Here is a 27,762-nt window from a genome sequence, read left to right as displayed (position 1 = left end):
TCTGAAGGGGTGCTGGACTTGACAGAAAACAATAGGTTGGACCAATTCTCTCATTCTTTATGCTTCTCGAAACATGGTCTTTAAGATAATTTTTGTTCAATGTACAAAATGCTTTTTCTTTCTTTCCCTTTAGTGTTAGGATTTCGTTTTTTTTTAATCACATGCTCTGTGAAGTTCCTCACAAATTATTTTTTTGGTTAAGGTTTTTAAGGTTAGATTGTTGCAGTAATAACTAAAAAATTTCTGGAGCCATTCATTGGCTCTGCAGCCTTTTGTCAGACTGGCCCACAGCCATGCCATTAAGCTCTCAGACCCCTGAAAAGTGTGGCTTCAGTAAACTGCCTACTGAGACCAGCTCCTGGCCTATCTCCCAAACTGTGCACAAGGGTTATTGGGGAGAGCAGTTTTAATGGAATAAAAGTGTACTAGGATCTGCAGTTTAAATATATTTTGCCAGTGCCAAGTTCTTTGACACTGTTTAATTTATTACTTATGGCATAAATTTAGTGGTTAAAAAGTGGCAGAAGCATTCAATAGCCACAAACCACTTAGGGAAGATGCATTCTTTTTGTTTGTTTGTTTCTTATAGAATTTAATGTTTCTTTTAGAATTAATGTAACATTGTCTTCATAGGCCAAATCAACATCCCTGCTTAAAATTCTTCCGATAGTATTGATACATAGTAAACCAATTGATATAGTTTTTCATGTCAGTAGCTGTGTTTTATTAATTCTTCAAGTTCTTTTGCTCTCTGGAAAGTGTCATATACTTAATAGTAGCTTCCAGAAGAGATTTATTTGTAGAAGCAATACATGGCTCTTAGAAAAATAATGCAAGGAAGAAAAGGATGAAGCTGGAGGCTTGCCAGAGGAGACCCACTTGATTCAAGATACCAAAAAGAAAAGAAGTAAAGGCAATGTTGCTAATTCCTTGTCCTGCCTTGTTGGTCAAAGGCATTTTGTATAAAAACAGTATATTTAGAAATGGAAGTAAATAATGTTTATTCATCAGTCTATGAAAAATAAGTCATTTGATAGAACAAAACTAGAATATTCAAGTAATACCTTTTCTTCTGTCACTCACTAAGGCTGACAATCACCTGGTTTTAGCTGCCATTAAATGTTAATGATCTAGATGAAGCTGGTTGTCTGGCGTTCCTCAACAGTGTATGGAAAAAGAAGGAAAAGGTCAGAGCATAAGGAATCTTTCATCTTTTAAATATTCTTATAAAAAGTCCAATGTTTTCTTCATTTCTGTAAAGAAAACTTCAAAATTAAGTTTAGATTATACTGTGATAATCCGTCTGCAGATATATTATGTACAACGTATGAACTTAAATCTCATTTACCTTAATGGAATTTAAGTGTGACAATCATCAAGGTGTTTCCTAATGATTAGCTCTGAAAATGTATATACATATATACTAAGTTATAGAACCTGGCTCTGTCCAGATTCCAAATATCCTGAGATATTCATAGTCTGTTCAAGAGACAGGCTGAGTTTTCATTTTTTGAAAATTATCTTTGGATGATGATTTTAAGGAAATTAATTAGAAACCAGTAGGAATTAATGTTGCTGAAAGCAAAACTTTCCAATTTGGTCATACTTGGATTTTTTAAGTGAAGCATTATTTAAAAGTGAGAAAGTAATTATATATGTTTATCTTGACCTTAAAAAGATCATAATTTAGTGAATATGTGAAGAATTTTTCTTCTGAAAAATGTAGCTTTGAATTAATATAATGCAATTACACACTTTTTATCCAATTTTGAACTTTTTGTTTAAGCTATCATTTACTTATGAATTGATTTCTTTCTAGGCTTGTCAGACTAGCCTTAGGGAATTTTAGGTTTGGAACAAATGCTATCTAAAGACTGCTTAGTTTAACTGAGTTGAAATGTAGCACAGGAACATGACCCTAAATCATGTATGTTATAATTGCTTTTGTTTTCACTTGTACTGCTGTTTCATTTTGACATTACACTGAGCTCTTCCCAGTGGCAATAAAACTACTAAATCATCTGCTGTGACCTTCAATTCCATTGACAAAGCTTCCACTCACCTCAATCTCTAAAAATAGGGTTTTTCATGACCCTGCAAGCAAGCAAGATATTAAATGCAAAAATATTGTGCTCTTTTATAATTTCATATCCTTTTCTGCTTTCAAGGAAATTACATCCTTCTTTTATTTATTTTTTAAGTTTTTTACAAGTTGTGGCTAATTAGGTGTTTATTTTAAGATAGGGTATTCTGTTTCTCTGTATGTGTTTAGGAACAATCTCACAAAGCTTCTGTATGAAGCTTATTAATCAAATATATTTGTATATTAAATAAAACTGGGTTTAGCAATAGTTATTGACTGATTTTTGTCAAAGTATCTATGTTAGATTAGACAAATAATGACTAAATTGAGTGCCAGCTACAGAAAGCTGGTTGAGTATAGTAGTTATACTCAATAGTAATACTCAATAATATACTCAATAATAACTACTAAAATACTAGTAGTCTTATGAAACATTTCAATTATTAAATAAATGCAGCTTTTCCTAGGCTTTCTACGACTCCCCAGAGAAATAATTTTACAGATAGGAGAATAAAGAATGTGTAAAAGTGCTAAAAAAAAACCCCTCTATGTATTTCTGAGAAGCAAACTGTCTCACACATCAAAATCTTACTGTATAAAGAAGAGGAGTATAATCCTGTCTTGATGGGAGTCAGTAGCAGAACACATACTGATTATGAGGCAAGTAATTCACTCTAGCAGTCTGAATCAACTGCTATGTTTTGATATATGTACATTTTTTGTTTTTTTGGCACAGTTTATCTTAGATCACATTCTTTTCAGTTCCTGGAAAAGAAATTAACGCATTTTGTAGAAAAATCCCAGCAAAACAAACCTAACCAACTAACCCAACAAAAACCTCAGCAAACAACCCTCTAGGTTTTACTCTATGGTCTACCATGATTGCATGTGACATCTTGCCTCACTACGTTTTTACTGGTGAGATAATTATCATTTCAGAGCTTCAAAAGAACCAGGTGAATTGGTTTTCAATAAGTCATAAGACATTAGAAATGTTCTAGTGTTGGAAGACAGCTAATGTGGCACTGTTTGAAAATGCTTACAGATGCATCTTACTTAGCTATTGAGTCATCAGAATATTGATTTTGGAAAAAATAAGGAACACCTTACAAAGAAAACAATGAACAAATAAGTGAAAGATAGCAATGAAAATTATTTCAGTGAGTGTAGTTTATGAAAAAAAAAAATAACCAACATCCTTTAGAATTATTTTGGTAACATTTTTGATAAAACTACGTTTTTTCTTTTTTAGTGCTTCATCTGTCAGAAATCACACACATCTCAGCAAATGATAGAATGGAATTTAAAATGACACTGCTTATGGGGATTAAAAACTACTAAATTATTCGCATCTTAATGTAAATGTACAACTTAAACGAAGACATGACATTTTGGAAGATCTTGATTCTTGGTTCTTAACCATTCATTAATTATTCTTAACAATGACATGAAAGAAAATAATCCACACATTTTATTTGGAGATGACTCAAGCTGTTCAGCAAGACGGAAAAAATTATTGTATAGTGCTCTGAGTTATTTAGAAGCCTTTTGCAGTGGAACAAGGTTTCTCTCAATACAATAGCAAGAAAAGTTAATTAATTACAAGCTATATTTTCTGTACAGCAACCTTATCTCTGAAAACAGTGACTTACAGAATACTTGTGGTCATTAGGAAAATCTACAAAACACAATCTACCTATTACATTATTATCCAGTTGTTGGTCCAATAGGACTAAAAATGTAACTTCACAGAAGGAAAAAATCAGTACTTCCATATATGACCAACATGGGATTACTCCTTTTGGTTCTAAAATCTCCAATTCTAAATAGCTATCAAAAATTAAAGATGCAAAGAAACAGTCATAGGGATTATTGACAAGGCTGTTGGTTTGGTTTTCCTTTTTTTTCCCTGAGATCTAAACCCAGAGATTCTGATGTAATTGCCTGTTAATAAAAGTTTGCAGGTGGTTCAATGACAGTTTTAAAGCACTTAAAGAATGTTAGTTGGAAAACATTGTTTTATCAGGCATAGAAAATGTAATTAGATTTGTTGGCAGGAAGCTGAAGTGAAACAAATTCAGGCTTTGAATAAGGTAACAGTGGTACAAGAACTATCTTGAAAGTTGCAAAGTGAATAAATGCACTGTACATGTTCTTTTTAGTTTATGACTGGAATATCAATTATTATTGCTCAGTTTATGGCTTCTGGATTACCAGAATACCTCATATTTGGCCAAGAAAGCATATTTATCTCTTCTTTAGCTTTCACAGAAATTGATTTCTTATGAATAAGTTTCCTATAGTTAGCTCTTTGTTAGCTTTCCTGTATAACTGGACTCTCAAAACAAGATTATGTACACTTCACTGTCTCAGCTTTCCCAGGTTTCTTAGCATAGCCGATGATGGATACGTGTCTGCTCAGAAAAACTCTGAAACAGAAACTGCCCCCTCCAAGACATTAACAGATATTATTAATCTGTAGTGTTTTAATTTAATGGACACGAATGACCCATTTCAGAGTTTATTCATCATTTGGTACCCCTTGCCTTCAGTTTTTTCCCAACAGCAGAGGCCTGAATTAAGATTTTTCTAAGCATGTGCAGAAACAAATGCCAGATTGGATACAATGTAGGACAAGGCATATTGCAGGCAGAACTAAATGGTAGCTACCAGTGTGAACTAAGGAACCTCAGACAAATTGTCAGGATAGTGTATTTATGCACTTAGCATGAGAAAAATGGAAGTGATGATGAAGGAACAGGAAACACACTGGAAAAGTCCTTTCTCTTCACAGCTCTAGAACAGGTTGAGAAACCAGATTAAACGGTGTAGCATGACAAGCCTGATTTTAATCTAGAATTGTACATGTATTTATTGGGTTTGTTTGACCAGGTTTTGGAGAGTCTACAAGGGTGGCTTCTGTGACCAGTCACCAGAAGCTTCCTCCATGTCCAGCAGAGCCAATGCCAGCTGGCTCCAAAACAGGTGTGCCCCTGGCCAAGGCAGGGCCAGTCACAAATGGTGGTAACACAGATCCTGCACAAGTTCAGGGTCAACTGGGGGTTGGTCATTCCCACAGGACACTGAGATCCCCTTAGTCCATCATCTGTATTGATGACAGAGGCAAAGAATGCATAACACACCTCTGTCTTGTCCATGTCCCTGTTTATGAGATGATGTTATTTTCACACTGCCTTTTGCCATTAAAATATTTGAAAAAATTATTTTCACTGTCTCCAACATTTCTGTCCAGTTTCATCTCCAGCTGAGCTTTGGCCACATGAATTTTCTCCTTACAGTGGCAAGCAGCATCTTTGTGTTCTTCCCACATGACCTTGCTTCCACTTGCACATTTTTCTGAGACCTTGCTTCAACTGAACATGGATTTTCCTTTTCCATCTTATTTCCAAAAGAAGAATCTTGTTCAGTCAAGCCAGCCTTCTGCCTCCTCTGCTTGATTTGCAACATTTAGGAATTGCCTGCTCTTGTGCCCTTAAGATGTGATGTTTAAAAAGTGACCAGCACTAATGTATGCCAGAACCTGCAAAAACATTTTACCCAGGGGACTTACTAGTTCCCTGAGCAGCCTGAAGTCTGCTCTCCTCCTGTCCAGAGTTGACATTATATACTGAAGTGAAAGAAAATTAATATTGAACTCTTTTGTTCTCTGTACTTTATGTTATGCAGTGGGTTATGAAGAGAGTCCTCGTTTTCATATATATATATATATAAATATAAGGCTTCACAGACAAATTCCTCTTCTTCAGGAGGAAGTTATTTGCTACCACGTTGAAGAGTAATGCAAAAATGTTAGTCATGCCTTAGCTCTTTAAAGCTTTAAGTACACAAAGTAATGTAACTCAATGTAAAATGAAACCGGTGTTGAACTTGTCAAGAAGCAATTTTCAGAAATGTATAAATGCCATCCAGGTAGCATGTAATTGTAACTATTAACTTTTTAGAGTGACATTGGATATACGTCAAATTTGTTGATGCTGTTCATGTTTTCTTTTCATGTGGCTGAGTTGATAGCAAGTAAGACAAGAACACCTTGATATAAATATATGTCTTATGTAAATCCACCTAACAAAATTTTTCTTGTCATAGCTAAATTATTTTTTGGCCTCTTGATTATATTATTCAATATAATTTCAAACAGTGAAATGTATCAGTAACACATGAAGCAAAAACTCATTGAAAAAAGCAAATAATTTTCAATGAATTCAGTTTCAATATGAAACATCAGCTTGATAGAACAAGACATACAGTGATATGGTATGAGATTTAATGTGTGCTTCATCCAGGTGCCTGGTACCCGCAGATTAGATTTTAAAACAGAAATCTGTCAGGAGCTGGTTGGACTGCTATGGGTATTGTACATTCTATTCTTGGAACATAATTATATATACTGCATTTATCTACTTTATCAACAATGTCCAGACCAAGTACTTGCAGCTATGTTGTTAACTTTAAGTTCCAAAAGCTTCTGAAAGTATGTCTGTGAATTTTTCTCTTCACATAGATGTAGAACCATCAAAGTTCTTTGACAGCTCCAAACTGTTTGGTGCAATATACTAAAATCAAACCACCCCACATAGTTAATTAAAAATTATTGTATGGGTTGTTTGAGCAGCTGTGATACCATTAATTGTATATTTGGGTCTAATAGCAAAATTGTCACTATTTTCACCAGAGCTTCATTTATTTGAAGAGAAGCAGACTTGTAGGTGTTCATTATCCAATCATCTTCCTCTATTCTTTCTTTTTGGCCTTTTTTTTTTTAATGAGATGGCAAGAAAAACACAATATCTATATTTTACTCATAGCAAAAACTGTTCTGCCTTCCAGTAGTTCCTTCGTGTTACAGCAATATAACTGTCAGAAAACTTCTGTTTACCTTTGTGTTTCCAATACACCCTGGTAAAATTTGAAACCAATTTCTGTTTTACTGAAAATAAGAAAATACTAGTTTGGTTCTGCAACATATAGTTCATGTTTCTTTGCATTATCCAAGTATTGCATATAATTTTTATTATAATGATTATCAATAAGTAGAATTGAAAAACAATAATAGTGTGGTTTATCATTTTAAAAGCTATTTTAACTGCTTAGGAGGAGCTGAAGAAAGAAGGCACCAAATGACAAATAAAGCAGATAGCAAGAAAACATACAAATATTACAATTGAATTGTAATTGCTCGTTACTACTTGCCTGTGTTTGGAAATATGATCTTTCCCCCGGAATTTGTTTGCAGAACTTCACACAGATTGGAGAATTCTGATTTTCAGTGTTAAGCAGTTTTTAGTAATGTAAACATCCACAGCAAGGTGAAACAGCAAAACCAGAATGAGTTTAAACTCCTACATTTCAGGAAGTTAGACAGAAATTCTCCAGAGATGCAGTATTTTTTGAATATGACATCTATTTTTCTATTGCACATTTGTCTGAGACCTGTTGCTTGACAGTATGAGGAGTAATAAAAGAGATTCTTCAGTTTTGTAAATGAGATAATAGTAGTATGAGATGCTTCAACTAACATATATCGTAAGGGGATGTGGATTGGTTCTTTATTCATTTTGTTTTGCTTTTTTTCTTCCGAGTATTATTTAGTAAGTACTTCTAGTTTTGTAGATTTTCAAATGTTCAGCTAATGCAAAAGACTCCACTGCTTTGGTGCACAGGTGGTCAGAGAGCTAGAACACCTCTCCTGTGAAGAAAGTCTGAGAGTTGAGGTTGCTCAGCCTGGAGATGAGAAGGCTCTGGGGAGACCTTATTGTACCCTTTCAGTACTGAAAGGGGTCTTGTAAAGAAAAATGGGCACAAGCTTTTTAGCACGGACTGTTATGATAAGGCAAAGGATAATTTTTTTTTATCTAAAAGAGAGTAAATTTAAGCTAGATAAAGGGATAAATATTATATTATATGGTTGGTGAAGCATTGGAACTGTTTGACCAGGGAAGCTGTGGATGCTTCATCCCCCAAGATATTCAAGGTCAGATGGGTCTTTGAGAAACCTGGCCTTGTAGAAGGTGTTCCTACCAATGGGAAAGGGGTTGGACCGGAGGACCTCTAAAGATCACTTTCAACCCAAATTATTCTATTATTCTACAATACTCTTATTCCATGGTAAAGGTTGAAGGTATAAGTGAAAATCCCTGAATAGGCAATTTTCTTGAAAATCACAAAAAAACCTGCCTATAGAAACAAACATCCATACATCCATATACTTGTTCACTAGCAACAACTTAACTGTAGGTGTATGCTAAAAAAAATTTAAAAAGAGCAAAACAAGCAAACAAACAAAACCCCAGAAAATGCTGACTAGTTTAGACTTGCTGTAAGAGGTTTTATAATACCAAGATTTTACCATACTAATTCTATACTATATAAGGAATCTCTGATACACATAACATAGGATTACCTTTTGTTTCTTTGCATCTTCTGTCAAATATAGTTTGCAAAACATTTCTAACATGACTATGAAGAGATCAGACACTTTCTACCACCAGTAATAACCATAATTACTGGAGATACCACTTAATTCCCAGGAAGCATAGCATAAAGCAGTTGCATACTGTTGCATTTATATTTAATTAACCATGAGAGACATAAAGCCTTCTACCTTGACTAACTATTATATGCTACTTGGCTGTTTTATCATCTCCGTAGCACAAACAACTTCAACTTGGAGATCCTCAAGATTCAGAATTAAAGATTTCCTATTCTGACATACCAATTTTTCTTCCCCAATTTTTTCAAGCAAATACTTACATAGAAGTGGGAATTGGGTACACCAACCACAACTCCAACCTGGCCACCATTGCCTGAAGCACTGTGGAATCACATTTTTGGCAAAAAAAACAAAGGATGGTGATTGGACAAAAAATATGAATTCATTTTGCTCAATTACTGAAGCAGAAAAGTGTTAAACAGTCCATTTCAAAAGCACATGAAAACAGGAGTTTTTGCTCTGAAGGACAGAGAAGAACGGAGGTTTTAGTCTCTCCAGGGTGAAGAATATGAAAGAATTAATTGACCCCGAGGAAATTAAACGAAAGATGATATGCCATACTTTATTGATTAGGTGGTGGAAGTGTGTTCCTGTACACTGGAACTAATTAAATGTCCAGAATGTTAGGATGAATGAGAGCACATAATTCTTGATAATTGTTAATAAAATTCACCTGACGCTTAAAATTGATCCTGCATGTCCCTCACTTACCTGCACATTCAGATCAATTTTTGAGACATTAGCTTTTTAAGTCCCTTCTCACTATTAGTGCCATATATGAACTTTCTTTTACTGAATTAGAAAGCAGAGAGAGAGAAAAAAAAAAAAAAAAAAAGAGGCAGTTTTGTTTTTCCTAGAAATACACAGATGTCTCCAGGTACAGCACTGACAGGATGTGATGTGTGCCAAAATGTTGCATCAATAAATCCTTCAGTGATTCTTCATACATACAGAAAGTTTAATAACTAAAAACTACTAATATTTTTCTATATCTCTGTGAAGGGATATAGGGGAAAGTGAAGCATATATAAATTTTGCAAATTGTTGTTTTTTCTTTCTAAGAAAAAAAAAATACTTAAATGAAACTTTCTTCTTGATACAAGTCAGAGTCTTCCTTTTAAATGCATAGTATTTTATCCACATTTCTACCATTCAGTGAATCAAACAGAAAGTGAGTCTATCATTTTGTGACTTTATATCCTTTCAAAAACTTACCTGTGAAAGGTCACACCTCAATTTCTTTCAAAAATGTAATATGATAAAGAATAAGTCCACCGAAGACCATGAGAAGCGGGAGTATGTTAAGAATAATCTAGACCTTAAAAATTGAGGCAGTAATTTAAGAAATGAGATTAATTATCTTCTGAAGACTTGGATTTGACAGCAACTACATCAACAAATTCAGTAAAAATTAATTTTCCTAAAGAAAGTTGGAATTATTTTTCTTATTATTTTTTCTTTCTGTTTTCTATGAAGCTTGCCTGGAAAACGTAATTTTGTATAGGTATATCTGGGTTTTTTTCTCTATTTTAACTTTTCCAATTTAAAATTTGACTGCCATCTATTTGTTCTATCTAAAACTGTGTTTGCGTATATTTATAGAGTTAATAACCAAAAAAAATGTTATTCAAATTTATTTAGAAGTAGAGATATATAGAATAATGCCAGTGGGGATTGTGTCTTATATTTAAAGAAGGACACTTGTATTTTAAATTAAGGTTTGCATTTGACTGACCAGATATTTGTTAAAACAAGATAGTACCAAGAATATGATTTGCAAGAGAACAACTCTGAACATCAGAGAGAACTACTTATGTATTTCACTGCTTTCCTAAATTTGCAATAGTTTTGGTCAGCTGCCATCTTCAAATTCCTAGAATCTGATTGCATGGTTGAAGTCAGGAAAAAGTAGTTGTAAATGTATAGGAGAACTGAAAATACTGTGCTGCACAAAGGGTTAGCAAGTACTAATGAGCATTAGATTCCTAAGTTTCTGGTGTTAAATGTAACTGATTTATTTTCAGTAATGGTCAGCATTGAGAATCTGATATACCCTAAAAATTACTGTGCGTTAAAAGGTAGCAAAGGTAAGGAATGCAACTGTATCTGCTTGCAGCAATAAAGACTACTATAAAGATATGGTTTCAGATTATTGCTAGCATGGAACTTCCTCATGGATAATCAAGGATATAAATTTGAGCAAATTATTTACATATAATTATCAATATTTTTTGTTGTAATGACATGTTATAAAAACACGATAAATCAGCCAAGTAAGTGAGAAGCTACTCACAAAAAAAGGGAATTTTTAATAAAAATTAATGTTTCATTAAAATTGTTTTCAAATTTTTTTAATACACTGAAATTATTGTAAGCTTATAAATGTTGTAATGGTCACATTAAACAGACATATTTAAAGTAGGCACTTAAATTATATGTTGTTCAGAAGAACATACACAAAATAGTCTACATGAAATCCTGAAAGATGTATAAAAAACAATAATTTATTTAGGTCAGCAGCTAACCTTTTTAAGGACTATATTTGGGGTTTTTTTGAGGCTGAAAAAGTCCTTTCCTTATAAAAGGGGTAAAAAGGGAAAAGCATAAAAGCCTTGCAGTAGAGGAAAAGGTAGGAGTTGTTCAGTTAGGATTTGGATAAAGGAAATAGCCTTTTTCTAATGTCACAGTATTTATTCAAAAATTAAGATGTTGTATCTACAAATAAGGGAATTAAATATAAGGAAGAAATTTCCCCATTCCTTGAAGTGTTCAAAATCAGACTGGACAGTGATGCAGTAATAAATGTCTCTGCCCATAGCAAGGGAGTAGACCAGGTTTTGGTATCGGCAGGGGCTACATGGGGTGGTTTCTGTCAGAAGCTGACAGAAGCCTCTTCTATATTCAGGACAGACAATTCCAGCCAGCTCCAAGACAAATGTGCCACTGGTCTAGACTGGGCCAATCAGGAATAGTGGTAACATCTCTGTGATAACATATTTAATTAAGAAGAGGGAAAAAAAAGTTATTGTGTAGATGCAATTGCAGCCAGAGAACAGCGGAGTGAGAACATGTGATAAGAGTAACTCTGCAGGCACCAAGGCCAGTGGAGAAGGAGGGGCAGGAGATGCTGCACTGGAGCAGAGATTCCTCTGCAGTCCGTGGTGAAGGCCATGGTGAGGCAGTTGAGCTCCTGCAGCCCATGGAGGTTCATAACGATGCAGAGATCCACCTGTATCCCGTGGAGGAGACCCATGTAGGAGCAGGTGGATGCCTGAGAGGTGGCTGTGACCCCATGTGAGCTCCATGCTGGAGCAGGGTCCCGGCAGGTACATGTAGACCCACGGAGAGAGGAGCCCATGCCGGAGCATGGTTTCCTAGTAGGACTTGTTACCCTGTTGGGAACTCACTTTGGAGCAAGCTGTTCTTGAAGGACTGCACCTCATGGTAGAGCCACCCATGCTGGAGCAGTTCACGGAGAACTGTTGCCCATGAGATAGGCTCACATTGGAGAAATCCATGGAGAATTGTCTCCCATGGGAGGGACCCCACACTGGAGCAGTAGAAAGACTCTTTTCCCTGAGCAGCAGCAGAAACAACCTGTGATGAACTGACCATAACCTCCATTCCCTGTCTCCCTGCACTGCTGGCAGGGAGGATGTAGAGATGAGGAGGGAGGGGTAGGGGTGACACTGTTGGGGCTGCCCGAGGGAGCACAGTGTCCAGCTGCAGGATTTCCTTGGTGTCAGCTGCAGCCGGGAGGGGTCGGCTGCAGCAAGAAGGGAAAGCTGTCAGCTGCAGCAAGGAGGGAAAGCTGTCAGCTGCAGCAAGCAGGGAAAGCTGGCTCCTTTGCAAGGAGCGAGCCCCAAACAAAGGTGGTGTAAAAGCGTTGGCGGAGGCAAAGGATGAGAGAAGGGTCTTTTGTATGGGCTCCAGCTGGTTTATCGCTGGTGGAGGGTCCAGAGACAAAAAATAACAGAGTGAGACAGAACACAGTATTTTATATGGGGGTGGAACAAAGGGAAACAACCAATGGGGATCAACCGAGGAGATGATAACAGGGGAATATCCAGTAGGGATAATTTAAGGGCAGGAATTACGTGAGTAGACCAATGGTACATCAAAGAAGAGAGAATGTTCCAGAACTAATACACAAGCAACTAGGGGAAATACATAAACATGAACCTATACATAACACTGGGTGGAGAACTCCTGAACCAATAAACTTAAAACATGTAAAGTAAGAACCACTAGGAACATGGGAACTCACTGTAACCAGAGTGAGGATTAGTCCTTGTTGTTCTGCAGGCCTGTCCATCAGTTCTCTGAATGTTCTGCTGCTGTGGCCACTGACTCATGGACTGCAACATAGGGGTAAGGTGTTTTAAAGGTCTGTTTTTACTTCTTATTATCCCGCTCTGATTTTTTAGTAATAAATTGAATTAATATCTCTAATTCAAGTCTGTTTTGCCTGTGACAGTATTTCATGAGTGTTCTTTCCCTGTCCTTGTCTCAACTCATGAACTCTGTGTTGCATTTTCTCTCACCTGTCCAGCTGCAAAGGGGTGTGAGAGAGAAGCTTTGGTGGGTGTCTGGCATCTGGACAGGAACAACCCTGTATGAGGTCCAATCCAAACCATTCTGTGATTGATTTTGTGATTCTATATCTTTTCTCTTTGACACCAGGATTTAAAATCAGAAGAGCTTGTCCTAGAACCTGAATTCATTCTGAATTTCATGGTCATTGTTGCCAGTGGTAAAACTTCTAAGTATTTAAGTCAAAACTATTTCTAGGCATAACATTCTCTTTGTTCTCATTAAAGTAAAACTTACGCTGCTTTGTTAAATTCTGATTATCCATACCTGAATATCAAGAAATAACAATAGTAACAGCAGTAATAATTGGAAAAGAAAAATAGAAAACAAACAAAAAAAAAGATTAAATAAAAGAATGATTACTACAATTCCCCATATAACTATGTGCCTGCTGATTTCTGGTTATGAAGGTAATTGTATGGAGAAATGAGCTGCAGTGTTGTGCTAGAAATTAGTTCAATTTTTAGTGTTGTTTTACATGCTTTTCAAAAGGGTTTTAAAATATCATAATATCTCTGCAGTGATTATTTGGTCTACCACTAATATTTATATTCAATACCAGTTTGAATGTATGTTGCAATTATGTGCATTAGGTTTTTTTACATCACAAAGAAAGCCTCCCCACAGTACTGTTCAAGACTAAATACTGTTGGAAAATAAAGCAAAAGTGCAAAAGGAGATGAGAAGGATGCAGCCAGGACAGCTGACCCCAACTGACCAGAGGGATTTCCCACACCATCTGGCATCATGCACAACATCTAGAGCTGGGAGAAGAAGGGGGAAGGGGAAGGGGGGCCTTTTGAGTGATAGCATTTTTCTTCCCCAAGTGACCACTGTGTGTGATGGAGCCCAGCTTTCTGGGAGATGGCTGAACACCTGCCCACTCATGGGAAGGAGTGAAAGAATTCCCTGTTTTGCTTTGCTGGTGTGTGCTTTTGCAGCTTTCACTTCTTAACGTGTCTTTAACTCAACCTTTGAGTTTTCTCACTTTTATCCCTCTGATTCTCTCTTCCATCCCAGTGGCAGGCAGTGAGCAAATGGCTACATGGGGCTTCGTTGTTGGCGTGGCTAAACCACAACAGTAGGTCAGATGAATTAGATTTTATAAAGGATTTATTGCCATCCTCTTCCATGGAAACATGGAAACATGTAAGGATTTAGAGAACATAAAGGATAACGGAATTACCAGTGACTGATTTGGGAAGGATATGGTACTTCCTACTATTCAGTGTTATTTATTTATCATGCTACTACTCTAAGTAAAAAACATCAGCAAAAACATGACTGGAAATTCAAATGTGAAATAAAAAGCATGAGTAAGCCAGTGGATCTAGACTGGGAAGTGTATTCCCAGTAAATATATGAAAATTTTCTTGTCATAAATTTGCTTTTATAACTATGTAATAACAATGGCAGCATTCAAAATCATCAGGTTTTGTTAAAAGAAGGATCGTTAACTTATTTGAGGTACAAGAAAAAATCCAAGTCCGAATATCTGAGCTATGATATAAAAATTTAAAACTTTCAGTATGTATATTGTACCTTCATAGTGTTGAATCACATTATTGTGATGTCAGTTCAGTACGAAAGATGCTAATCAGACAGAAGAAATAGAGAGTGTTTTGCAAGAAAATGGCTTGAAAATTGGTGAAAGACAAAATTCTTCTCTATAACACTTGATATCTTAAGTTGAAGGAGTACATCTGTTACAGCATTTTTCCAGCTAGTTTAAAATATATCTAGGAAATATACTATTTAGATTTTTCTTTGAAGTAAAGGAATTTTCAGAAGCAGAAATTTATTAGAAGTCTTTTCATGTATTACTACATTGCACTACCAGGTAGTTATAAATTAGTGATTCTAATGAAATATGAAAATATTAATACAAACAAAGCTCTCACTTTTTTGTAATGTAGACTGACAGCATTTCGAAATATTCAATCCAAGATAGTTTTAAGTAGGGGAAAAAAAAGGATTAAACTAACATCATATAACCAGAATAAATTTGAAATCACAAATATCAACCTGTTTGAAGTCTAATTCTTGGAGGCATGTTGAAAGACCGGTCATCCACTTTTTTCTGGTATATAACAATGGGAAAGGCTAGGATAATACTCTGGAAACACTGTTAGTTTGGGAAAATAGGCAAAAAAAATTTATATATTGTTTAGATAGAAAACAGTAGAATGGTAAAAAAGGACAATTTAATATGCAAACACAATGAAACTGTGAGGAATTTTGAAGGGAATAATGAGAAGCTACTTCCAGAAATGAGAGATGAGTCAGAAATTTCATGAAATGGGGCTAAACAGCAAAGAAAAATTTAGTCATCTTCATTTTAGAATACCTGAAGGGCTGTCTTAGAGCAGTATACTGAGTATTAGAAAATATCAGCATATAGGAAAATGTTGTTTTATTTTTTTCCTAATGAGTTTTTTTTAGTACTTAAATGAAATTAAGAAATAGTTGTTAGTTTTTATGTAATGCAGAGAACTTAGAATAGACAGAGACTGTATGATTTCCAGGCATATGATAAATACAAAAAAGATGGGAAAAGTAATGGGCACTTCTGTCTCTAGCGTACTCACACTGAGCTGACAGTGAACCTTCCAGAAAGAAATGTCAGACAAGCTGAGATAGAGGATAACCCAAGAGAGAAGATGTCAGATAAGAGTGGATGTGAAAGAGAGGTTCAGTACAGAGAAAGTCAGGGCAAAGATTTAGTCAGTGGCTCTGAAGATGAAAGGGAGAATGCATGTAAAAATGGCAGAGAAGGGAATGGACAGGCAGTTAGGCAGAGCTCCGGCCATGCGGCGTGAGAAATAAACATCTCTGAAACAGCTATCAAGAATCTGTCTGTCCATATATATTTCCTTTCCACGGGACTCCTGGTTTGATATATGCGTGTTGCAGGATCCCCACTGCAACAAAGGAGTACATCTGTTACAGCATTTTTCCAGCTAGTTTAAAATATATCTAGGAAATATACTATTTAGATTTTTCTTTGAAGTAAAGGAATTTTCAGAAGCAGAAATTTATTAGAAGTCTTTTCATGTATTACTACATTGCACTACCAGGTAGTTATAAATTAGTGATTCTAATGAAATATGAAAATATTAATACAAACAAAGCTCTCACTTTTTTGTAATGTAGACTGACAGCATTTCGAAATATTCAATCCAAGATAGTTTTAAGTAGGGGAAAAAAAAGGATTAAACTAACATCATATAACCAGAATAAATTTGAAATCACAAATATCAACCTGTTTGAAGTCTAATTCTTGGAGGCATGTTGAAAGACCGGTCATCCACTTTTTTCTGGTATATAACAATGGGAAAGGCTAGGATAATACTCTGGAAACACTGTTAGTTTGGGAAAATAGGCAAAAAAAATTTATATATTGTTTAGATAGAAAACAGTAGAATGGTAAAAAAGGACAATTTAATATGCAAACACAATGAAACTGTGAGGGATTTTGAAGGGAATAATGAGAAGCTACTTCCAGAAATGAGAGATGAGTCAGAAATTTCATGAAATGGGGCTAAACAGCAAAGAAAAATTTAGTCATCTTCATTTTAGAATACCTGAAGGGCTGTCTTAGAGCAGTATACTGAGTATTAGAAAATATCAGCATATAGGAAAATGTTGTTTTATTTTTTTCCTAATGAGTTTTTTTTAGTACTTAAATGAAATTAAGAAATAGTTGTTAGTTTTTATGTAATGCAGAGAACTTAGAATAGACAGAGACTGTATGATTTCCAGGCATATGATAAATACAAAAAAGATGGGAAAAGTAATGGGCACTTCTGTCTCTAGCGTACTCACACTGAGCTGACAGTGAACCTTCCAGAAAGAAATGTCAGACAAGCTGAGATAGAGGATAACCCAAGAGAGAAGATGTCAGATAAGAGTGGATGTGAAAGAGAGGTTCAGTACAGAGAAAGTCAGGGCAAAGATTTAGTCAGTGGCTCTGAAGATGAAAGGGAGAATGCATGTAAAAATGGCAGAGAAGGGAATGGACAGGCAGTTAATTTTTGGGGTTGTTTTTGTTAAAAGCCCATATTTAGAAATTGAGGACATGTTTGCCACAGGAAAAAAAAAATGAGGCAAGACTTCAAAAGAAACAGGAGGAGTAACATATTTAAGGAATCCTAGGAGTTGGAAAAAACAAAGAATTTGCAATTTTCATCATCATTACACTACTGTATTTGTATTTTTAATTTTTTTTTCAATTAAAACTTTCTAGAAAGTCACAGAAACATGCTTCCATGAAGAAAGAATCTCTAAGACAGGTATTTCATCTATCCTTCCTGTAATGAAACTGTTTTGGATTTGTTTTTATGTAGTTAAAATTAGTATCTCTACGAATATTGCCTACCCAGCAAGATTAACATTGCTGGGAATAACAAGTTTCTGTGATTTCTTTTTTTCTGGGAAAAAGCATGACTGTAAAATAAATATGAATGGGAGATGGAGAAGGATCAGGGGTTATCAGCTCTTCTTGTTCTAAAATGGAGATTGATTTCAATGTGAATGGGATTATATGACAGGGTTGTTTGAAATGAGTAAGATTATTTGATCCCAGAGGGGTTTTGTAACCACCATTTCCTATGTTCCCATATTTAAGATAGCCTATTTTGACCAAGTGGAAGTAGAAGAAGAAAACAAAACAAGTACCAAAATACTCCATCCCTAACTCAGTAGAATGGAATGAAGGAAAATTAGTTTTTTGTTACATCTTTCTGTAAGAGATATCCTTAAATTCTGGCAACCCTTATTTAGCAGCAATTCTTCCTCAGTGCCCAGTGACAAGGATAAGTAAAAAATTTAATTACAGTTGTGTTGTTTTTGGCTGTGTTAGAGTTAATTTTTTTCACAGTGGTTGGTAGCGGGTTGTGTTTTGGATTTGTGCTGAACACAAGGTTAATAATATAAAAATGTTTTTGTTATTGCTGTTGTTGTTGTTATAACACAGAGCCAAGGCCTTTTCTCATACTGCCACACTGGGGCAGAAATTGTTGGTGCATGGGAGATTGGGAGGAGACACAGCCAGGACAGGTGACCCCAAGTGACCAAAGGGATATCCCAGACCATATGACATCATGCTCAATGTATAAACTGGGGAGAAGAAGGAGGAAGTGAGGGATGTTTGGAGTGATGCCGTTTGTCTTCCCAAATAGCCATTACATGTGAAGGGGCCCTGCTCTACTGGAGAGGTCTGAACACCTGCATGCCTGCAGGGAGCAGTGACTTAATTCTTGTTTTCCTCTGATTGTGTGCATGGATTTTACTTTCCCTATTAAACTGTCTTTATCTCAGCCCACGGCTTTTCTAACTTTTGCCCTGTCAGTTCTCTCCCTGATCCTGCTGGTGGGGCAGTCAGTCAGCAGCTCTGTGGTGTTTACCAGCTGGGGTGAAACCATGACACAGGTTAAAGTTGCAAATGAAAATATGTGATCTCTAGAAATCAAACTAATGGTGGGCTGAATGATTATTTTTCTGCCAGCAAGCTCAAAGAGGATAATTACCCAACCCATCACCTTTACAGAGAACTCTAGCATGAAGGTATTGAATAATTAAATCTACTTTCCTTTTCTGGACTATGAACAAAATGTATGATTTTGTTTCTGCTTTATATAGCAAAAAAACCCATACATTTTCATCTCTAAGTAATGTTTATTCAATCACCACACACTTGTTTAAAACTTCTTAATGACAATACCGGGGCCTGTTTCACACTCCACAGATCATCGAAGATGAAATTCTACACACATGGAATCCAGTACAGTAATTCCTGCACTGTCAAATTTCTGCAATTGATACAAATAGATTAAATCCAGTGATTCCCTTCAAAATTGACACTCATTAAAAGTATCACCTCTATATTGGATCTCTTTGACCGCTAAAGACATATTATAGTTTTTACATCATAATCACAGTAGAAACTTCCAGAAGGGATAGATAATATATATATTCATCCATATATATATACATGCTGTTTTTCACAGCTGGTTCATCACCTATTTATAAGCTGATTTTAATTCACATGGCACTCAAAATGTACCTGCACTTACCCCATAATATCTCATTATTTATCTTTGTTTGGGTGATAGCTCTAGGCTGGAATTTAATACCTGAATTTCAGAAATGAACTCTGCGAGCAGAATAAACATTTCTTAGAGTATATTAAAACCAAAACCTGTTATGTTGCTTTGTTCCAAATATAACCCCAGTCACTGATGCTATACATATAAAATGTCAACAGCGGACCAAAAAAAACCCCTTTCAATATCTTGATTGATAAATTAGCATATGATTAATATGATACCCCTCCGAGGTGCTACAGCAAGTTTGTTATACAAATGATAAATTCAAGAAAGCATCAATAATCTTTTTGCTAAAATAAGACATTACAAATAAGAATGCTTTATCTGCAAGTTTGGCAGTACCTTTGTTACTATTTCAAACAACTTCTAGTTTTCCAGGAAATAATAGGATGGTTTCTTCACCACCACAGATTTGTCTTTGTGTGAGCAGCTCATTCATTATTGATGAAGATTGATTGTATCTGATTACCTTCTCTGTAGTTGATAAGAATCCTGCACAACTCACCTTTTGTTTCTGCTGTAAGTGAGAAACTGAAACTACTTTTTGCTGCTATGGTAACATTATTTTATAATAGCATTCCATTTCAGCTTTTATACTAAATTTGCTCACAATGTAGGAGGAAGAAGAAAGGAAGAAAACTGACATGAGAACAAGAAAGTAAGGATAATTTTTAAAACTCCCCAAAATATTAAAATTTAAGAATGGATTCTTTCAAGTTTTTATTCAAGAGGGGAAGGGGGAAGAACATAATATAAAATTCAATATTAATGTTTTATTTGACAATATTTACAGTAAAAATGAAAAGGGTCTCATTAGGCAGAAACTTCATTCAGGTATCTAGACATCAAAATGAAACACATGAATCAGAGATAAAACTAGTCAAAATGTAAAATAATGAGAAGAAAATAAATGAAATAACCATATTTGAAAGTTTCCAGTGAAAATAAGAAGTTGCAAAAATATTCAGAGAGCCTTCTTTGATTTTCTAGAAACTATACTGCTTTAGTTACAAATTCTGACAAAATAAGGTCATAGAGCCATACCAGTCAATGCAAATGGTAATTCCTAGGTCTTTTTCAACTGATTTTAGAGGCATTTAATACAATCTATAGCATGTACTTTACTTTCACAAAGACGTTAAATGTATGTTTCAATTAGAATTTCACTTGATAAATAGTATGAAATAATGAAAGGAAACAATGGTTCAGAGATCGTCATACTAGAATATGCAGAGAGAAATATTCCAGGGTTTGTTTTTGTTCTCTTTTTTTTGTTCTTTGTTTCTTCCAAAAAGAAAATTACTTGTATAGTGGAAATAAAATTGAATTATCTATACCAGTAAAAAACCAATAACTTCCCCAGTCTGGAATCAGATTGTGTAAAACCTACAAGTTTCAAGAGCCTTCTATAATAAACCACTTGGTCCTGCTAAAAGAGTTGATATGCCCAATCTGGATCAACTTTGAATAGAGAATCTTGCCAACCAAACCACAAATAGATTGTGACTGTTGTTTTCTTTAGGGAAGACAGCCCTCTTCCTGAAAAAAAGGGATGATGACAGCCATAGTTTGCAGTGTGGAGAAGAAAAAGTGGTGTTACTGTTAACTTTATGGCATAACAGATGGTTTTTGTTTAAAGAAAATAAGTCAGTCTGTTTTTCTGCAATCATTCTTTTTATGACTTTAATTAACCATTTGCTAATTCTAAGCAAAGAAACAATAAATAAAACATTTCCAAATATGGACTGTCAATGATATCTGTTGAGAAAATCCTTACTTTCATTGTGCAGGAAACTTACTGGTTATAAAGTTGAGCAAACATTGTATTTTTTTGCATAATGGCCAAATGACAGGAAATAGTTCTGGTCAAACCAAATGTACTTCCATAACTTGAACAAATAAAAACATGCACACACACAAATCTTTACAAGGCATATTTACACATGCTGTCTTGATATCACATATCACTGATAGAATGAAGTGACATTTCTGATTCTTTTTCATAAAGGAAGTGATGAAATTTTTCCACTTTTGCATCTTTCCTATTATTAAATTAATTATGTCTACAGCAAGAAAAACACTAATTCAACTTCAAAAGTCTCATTTAGGTGTCACAATGTTTCTATATTTCTGGAACATTTCCTTCAGCAAAAGTGTATTGAGATATTTATTATTTTTATTTTAACTGGACCTATTTCAGTCAAATTCAGTCTATATTTAAAAATATCTTCTATCCCTCCAAAAATGTATTTTTTCATATTTAAGTGCCTGAAAGAACAATCAGAAAAATAAGAAAACACTCAGATCTAAGTAGAAACACATAGTACTACTAGAACTTCCTTGTCACCTCCAGATGAATCCAAGGTTAATCTATTTTTTAGATTCTCAGAACAATGTCACCGGGGAATTGCATGCAATATTTGGAGCATACACTACTTCAGGGCATGAAGGTTCTAAAAATAAAAGCTCACACTATTGTAGTGTGCTTAAATGTGATTGACAGGAGCAGTGAAGTCATAAAGAATGAGACAAAATTGTTATGACACTAAGCAAGCTGCTTAAACAATGACTGAGAATGAGTTGAATTTGTATTCTGGGATTTTTTTCCCTATGCATTCCAAAAGTGGTCACTGTGAAACTGTAAGGTTCATAGATACAATTTTTCTTTTGTTTTCCTGGATAAAAGCAGCCATTCCATAGGACATTTAAGAAATCCATATTTCTTCGAAAAGAGGCACATACATAAAATTTTATCTTTCACTGAAAAGTGCATTACTATTCTGTAAAATTCATTAAGACACAAGTTTGAAGGTTTGATTCCTCTCCTTATATTCTAGTGAATTCTTCGTGATTCCTAAGAAAAAAGAATTGAGCTATATAAGATACAGTTAAAAAAGACAAAATAAAGTTTCAACACTGTTGTTTAGAATCAACTTGAATTGTTAGTTTCAGTGACGAATACCCTCCTCAACGAGAAAATTTGGTGGGGTTTTGGGATGTTTGGGATTTATTTATTTATTATTTTCCCCTGTTTGGCCTAATACAGTTATTTACATTCTGTCATGCTCCTGAGTAGCTCCTGTGTGGTTTTTACTATACCTTGGTGTATTAACATACATTAAAATGAGTGAAAATTAGATCAGACTAAGACAATACAGATTTTCTTTTTACCATTGTCCTGGTTTCGGCTGGGATAAAATTAATTTCTTCTAAGTAGGAGATACAGCACTATGTTTTGGATTCAGGATGATAAAAAGGTTGGTAACACACGGATGCTTTGGGTTTTGCTGAGTCATGTTTATCCTAAGTCATGGTCTTGGGGTTTTTTGTGTGGTTGAGAGGTAGAATATATTTGGTTTGTGTGGCCAGGTTTTGGTAGTGGGCGTGGTGCTACAGGGGTGGCTTCTGTGAGAAGCTGCCAGAAGCTTTCTCTTTGACAGAGCCAATGCCAGCTGGTTCCATGACAAATCCTTTACTGTCCAAGGCTGAGCCAATCAGAGATGGCAGAGGTACCTCTGTGATAAAATATTGTTATGGTTTAGGAAACATATTCCTCAGGTTTTTTTCCCCACTGAAACACTCCAAACCGTGTGCCACTGAATCATTCTGCCTCCTGCTCACCCTCCTGCAGCAGTGGGCTGAAGAGAAAAATTGGAGGCACAAAAGATAGAAATCACTGGTTGAGACAAAAGCAGTTTGCTGAAAACATAATGAAATAAGACAATGAACAGTAACAGCAACAATGCTAATGATAGTGTCTACAAGAAAAGAGGTGAAAGATTCACACGCTATTGCTTATTCCCCATGGAAAACCCCTGACAATGCCTGACTGTTCCCTCTGCCACACTGTGTGACCCAGAAGGGAGACCTTTCCCCACCTCTGGAAAATGATGAGAGGTTGTATAAAATAAACTCCAGGTCCTGGCCATGCCCCTTTCTGGCTACCACAAAATAGAAGCCTGTCCTGGCTGGCACCAAGACACATACTTAAGGAGAAAAACAAAAGATACAGTGCAGAAGTAATTGTTCTCAGAGAAGAGCAAGGTGAGAATATGTGAGATGAACAGCTCTACAGACACCAAGGTCAGTGGAGAGGGAGGTGCTCCAGGTGCTGGAGCTGAGATTACCCTGCAGCCGATGGTGAAACAGCTGTGCCCCCACAGCCCATGGAGGTCCACAGGCATGCAGAGATCACCTTCAGCCATGCAGGAGACCCACACCAGAGCAGGTGGATGCCCAAAAGAAGGCTGTGACCCCATGGGTAAGCCTGCGTTGGAACAGGCTTCAGGCAGGGACCTGCAGACCTGTTGGGAGGGGAGCCCACGCTGAAGCAGATTTCTTAGTAGGATGTGTGATCCTCTGGGGGACCTATGCTGGAGCAGGCTGTTTTGGAAGGACTGCATCCTGTGGAAATGTGACCCACATTGCAGCAGTTTGTGAACTGTAGCCTGTGGAGAGAACTCACATTGGAGAAGTTAATGGAGAACTGTCTCCCATGGGAGGAACCCTACACTGAAGCAGAGGAAATACTCTTCTCCCTAGGCAATGGCAGAAACAACCTGTGATGAACTGACCATAACCCCCCTTCTCTGTCTCCTTACACTGCTGGAGGGGAGGAGGTGGAGCCCAAGAAGGAGGGAGGGGTGGGGAGAAGGTGCTTTAAATCTGCTCTGATTCTGACTAGTAATAAATTCAATTAAAGTCTGTTTTGCCCTTGATTGTAATCAGTTTGTGATTTCTCCCTGTCCTTATCTCAACTCATGAACCTTTCATTACATTTTCTCTCCCTTATCCAGTTGTGGAGGGGAGTGATAGAGCAGCTTGGTGGTTACCTGGCATCCAGACAGAGTCAACCCACCATAACAGAATTTGTACAACAGTGGCAGTGGTGACTGTGGATTTTATGGAAAAAAATAGCAGCCTATATTTAGAGATTTACATTTGATTATTGTAAAAAGTGTTCATATTTACATATAAAAATATACACAGATAAATGTGCAGTAGAAAAGGTTGGGAAAAAAATGAATGGGAAAGGAATTGAACTCCAAATTCTTATTTTAATTTAGTAAAACTAAAACTTTCCATTAACATATCTCCTGCTTCAGGTTTTCATATTTCATTTTCTCATAAACTGCTAGTCCCAGAGCGATAGACAGCTGAAATGTCCATTTAAAACTTTCTGTTCATAATTTGATACTAGCAGAGCAAGCAGCACCTGCTGATTCCCAGGGTACACCAATAAGTGCAGTCTGCAGGCTGAAACAGCTGGCACCACTGTTTAACACAATCAGGACTTACATTTAAAATGTACTCGGTATTATATTAGGTTTCAGTAACTACTTTTCATCATGTGACCATCTGTTTCTGCAGTTGCAATTTTGTGCTTCCCTTGATAGCTGTGCTCAAAACACCAAAAAAAAAAATCAAACCCAAACCAACTGAAAGTCGTGCTGGGTATTCTACAGCAAACCTCTTTATTGAACACTAAGGAACACAACTGCCTAACGTGGTTTAGTCCTGATGGGAAGCTCAGCACCACACAGACACTTGCTCGCTTCCCCAAGTGGGATAGGGGAGAGAATCCAAAGGGTGAAAGTGAAAAAACTCATGGGCAGAGGTAAAGCCAGTTTAAGAAATTACTAAAAGCTGTGTATGCAAGCAAAATAAACCAAGGAATTTATTCGCCTCTTCTCATGGGCAAGCAGGAAAGCCAGGTTCCATCATGTGTAACGGCTAGTTGGAAAGAAAACGCCATCACTCCAAACATCCTCCCTTCCTCCTTCTTCCCCCAGCTTCAGTTTGTGTCACCTGTCACAGACGTGTTTCCTCTAAAATCCTTGTGCACCCTTGGCATGCACAGTGGTGGGGCAACATGAGAAGTAGGAAAGGCCGTGATGCCCTATAAGCAGTAAATAATTAAATAATGAAAACATCCTTGTGCTATCAACACTGTTTCTTGACAAATCCAAATCATAACACCATACAAGTTAAATGAAGAAAAGTTACTCCTCTATCCCAGCCAAGAACAATAAAGCTAGGAACAAACATTAGCATCTTAAATATCACTATATTTCACAAACAGGCCCAAAGAATGTTAAGAAATGAAGTTGAAAACTGGTATCTTAAACTTACCCATACGTAGCATCAGAAAATTTAAAAAACCTCAAAACGCAGAACACTGGCCACAAAAGGCTGACAGACAGAAGTTGTCCAGTATGACTTACAAATTACTTCCTGACTACAATATATGGATAATTTGGATATGTTCTTGGGAAGTGGAGAACATGAATACAGGTCCTCTTAGAGAGAAGAAGATTTCTGTTACTGGAAAGAACTACAATCAGTTACCTATTGGTCAACAAGGATAAAATTTGCTAATTGGCAGCCAGTACCAGCACTTCAAAAGAAAAAGAGTTTTGCTTTTTCTTAAAGGCAAGTCATACACACCAACTCTAAGAGTAGTATTGCAGAGTAAAGGAAGTTCTGGCTCCAACACTAAGGTGTGAAGGCAAGATTACACTTAACTCTGTGTCTTAGAAATGCCAGCAAAATGCTGGAACTGAACAGAAATAAATTGAAAACCCAATATATGGGTCAGTACACTAAGACCCTATGAATTGAAATACAGCACAACCATCATATTTTTAGCAATGTTCTTGAATCTTTGGAAAAAAATTTCTGAAATAATTCAATTTTTTTAATAAAGTAGAAAAGTAGCTTCCTGTACTTCTTCAAATTACTTCACACAAGAATTTGAAATGATTGTATTAATCCTGACAAAGAAACAGATAGCTATTCTGCTCTTCTGCAAGGAGGAAAAGGGAAAAGTTCTATCAGAGCATTGTACTCTTGTTCAGAGTGACATATTCTGAGAATGGCTAACCAGTGACAAAGTCTTGCTGGCTGTGGACAATTTTGTGTTTTGAGGCAATTTTGGTGGTGCTGCAGGCTGACACAGGCATTTAATAGCACTAATTTTGTGGTAGCTTTGGTCTGATCCCAAAAGGATTGAATGTCCTTTAGCAGCTGGAATCAAGAGTACTTTTTGGTGCCTCTTTTAATTTCAACCATGGCGAGTGGAGTCAGTTGAAGGATTTTCTTTGAAAGCACAATTCTGACACCAAAAAGAAAAAAAAAAATAATGTATCTATATATATGAAAATACCTTTAGTGTTCCTCTTGTAAAGCAAGAAATTTACTACTTTTGCTGTATTTGAATTTTTAGTGTCTGTAGCAGTATTCAGAAGTTTGTGAGGCCAGTTAAAGTTGAGGTATAATAAAAAATGAAAATAAAATTATATAACCAAAGTTTAGAAAAAGAAAATAAGGTTTTACTGAATTACTCTTTAAAATCTTAAAAGGAGAAAATTGCTTCATTTTTTGATTATTGAGGTTTTTAAAATTTGCCTTCAGAAGAAAATTTGGTCAAATCAAAGAGTGATGGCTCAAAACATGACAACACAGTACAATTATCATAATGCCTATTTTTTGTGGTATATTCTTCACACCACATTTTCAAATGTTCCTGTGGCAACTCCATTTGTTATTTGCACAGGAGACAGCTTGCCAGCTTGTCGCGGGTTCGGTTTGTAACCGGGCGGAAACACCAATTTAGTGTAGTGGTTTGGTCCAAAATACTCATTACTGTTTATCTGCTGTGAGATAAGAATTAGGAGAAATGCAAAGCAGGCACCAAACTTGAAAGAATATAAAGAAGTTTATTAACAGACCTAAAAGAAGAAGGAAAAAAAAAATTATACCACCTTCAGAACTCTCCTCCTCCCCCCACCTTCCTCCCTTCTCCCACTGACAATGTGAAAAGACAACCCTTCAGATGTTCAGTCTGTTTACCACTTCCATAATAACCTTGTTCAGTCCATTTAGAAAGAGAAGTCTCTTCTTGCTCGTGCTATGAAAACATTATCACAACGAGACAGCCGCCCACTTCCAAATATTGTTCAGTCCATTTAGGAAAAGGAGTCTCTCTGCCTGCGTGTGAGTCCTTTCCCCCGACTTGCAGCTTTTCCCTCAACTGCTTTCGAGGGTCCACTCTTGAAGTTTTTTGGGGTACGATTTTAAGGTTGAGCCGTTCAGAAACAAAAACAGAGGCCCTTCTCCTTCCCTGGGAGCAAAGGGTCTTCATCATCTTCATCGTTAGGACTATCTCTGGGAGCATCTCTAGGAACTGAGGTTTTCTCCTTTCCCATTTGGAGCAAAAGTCCTCATCTGGTTCATCTCTAGGGACTGAGGTTTTCTCCTTTCCCGTTTGGAGCAAAAGTCCTCATCTGGTTCATCTCTACGGACTGAGGTTTTCTCCTTTCCCATTTGGAGCAAAAGTCCTCATCTGGTTCATCTCTACGGACTGAGGTTTTCTCCTTTCCCATTTGGAGCAAAAGTCCTCATCTGGTTCATCTCTCCCTGTCCAAACTTCTCATGAAATTACAGCGGCGTCAGCATCTGCCTATCTC

Source organism: Corvus brachyrhynchos, unplaced genomic scaffold (assembly GCF_000691975.1).
Source record: "Corvus brachyrhynchos isolate BGI_N302 unplaced genomic scaffold, ASM69197v1 scaffold83, whole genome shotgun sequence".
In the NCBI taxonomy this organism is placed as follows: domain Eukaryota; kingdom Metazoa; phylum Chordata; class Aves; order Passeriformes; family Corvidae; genus Corvus; species Corvus brachyrhynchos.
The sequence above is the reverse complement of the archived record's forward strand: the minus strand, read 5'-3'. Positions refer to the sequence as shown.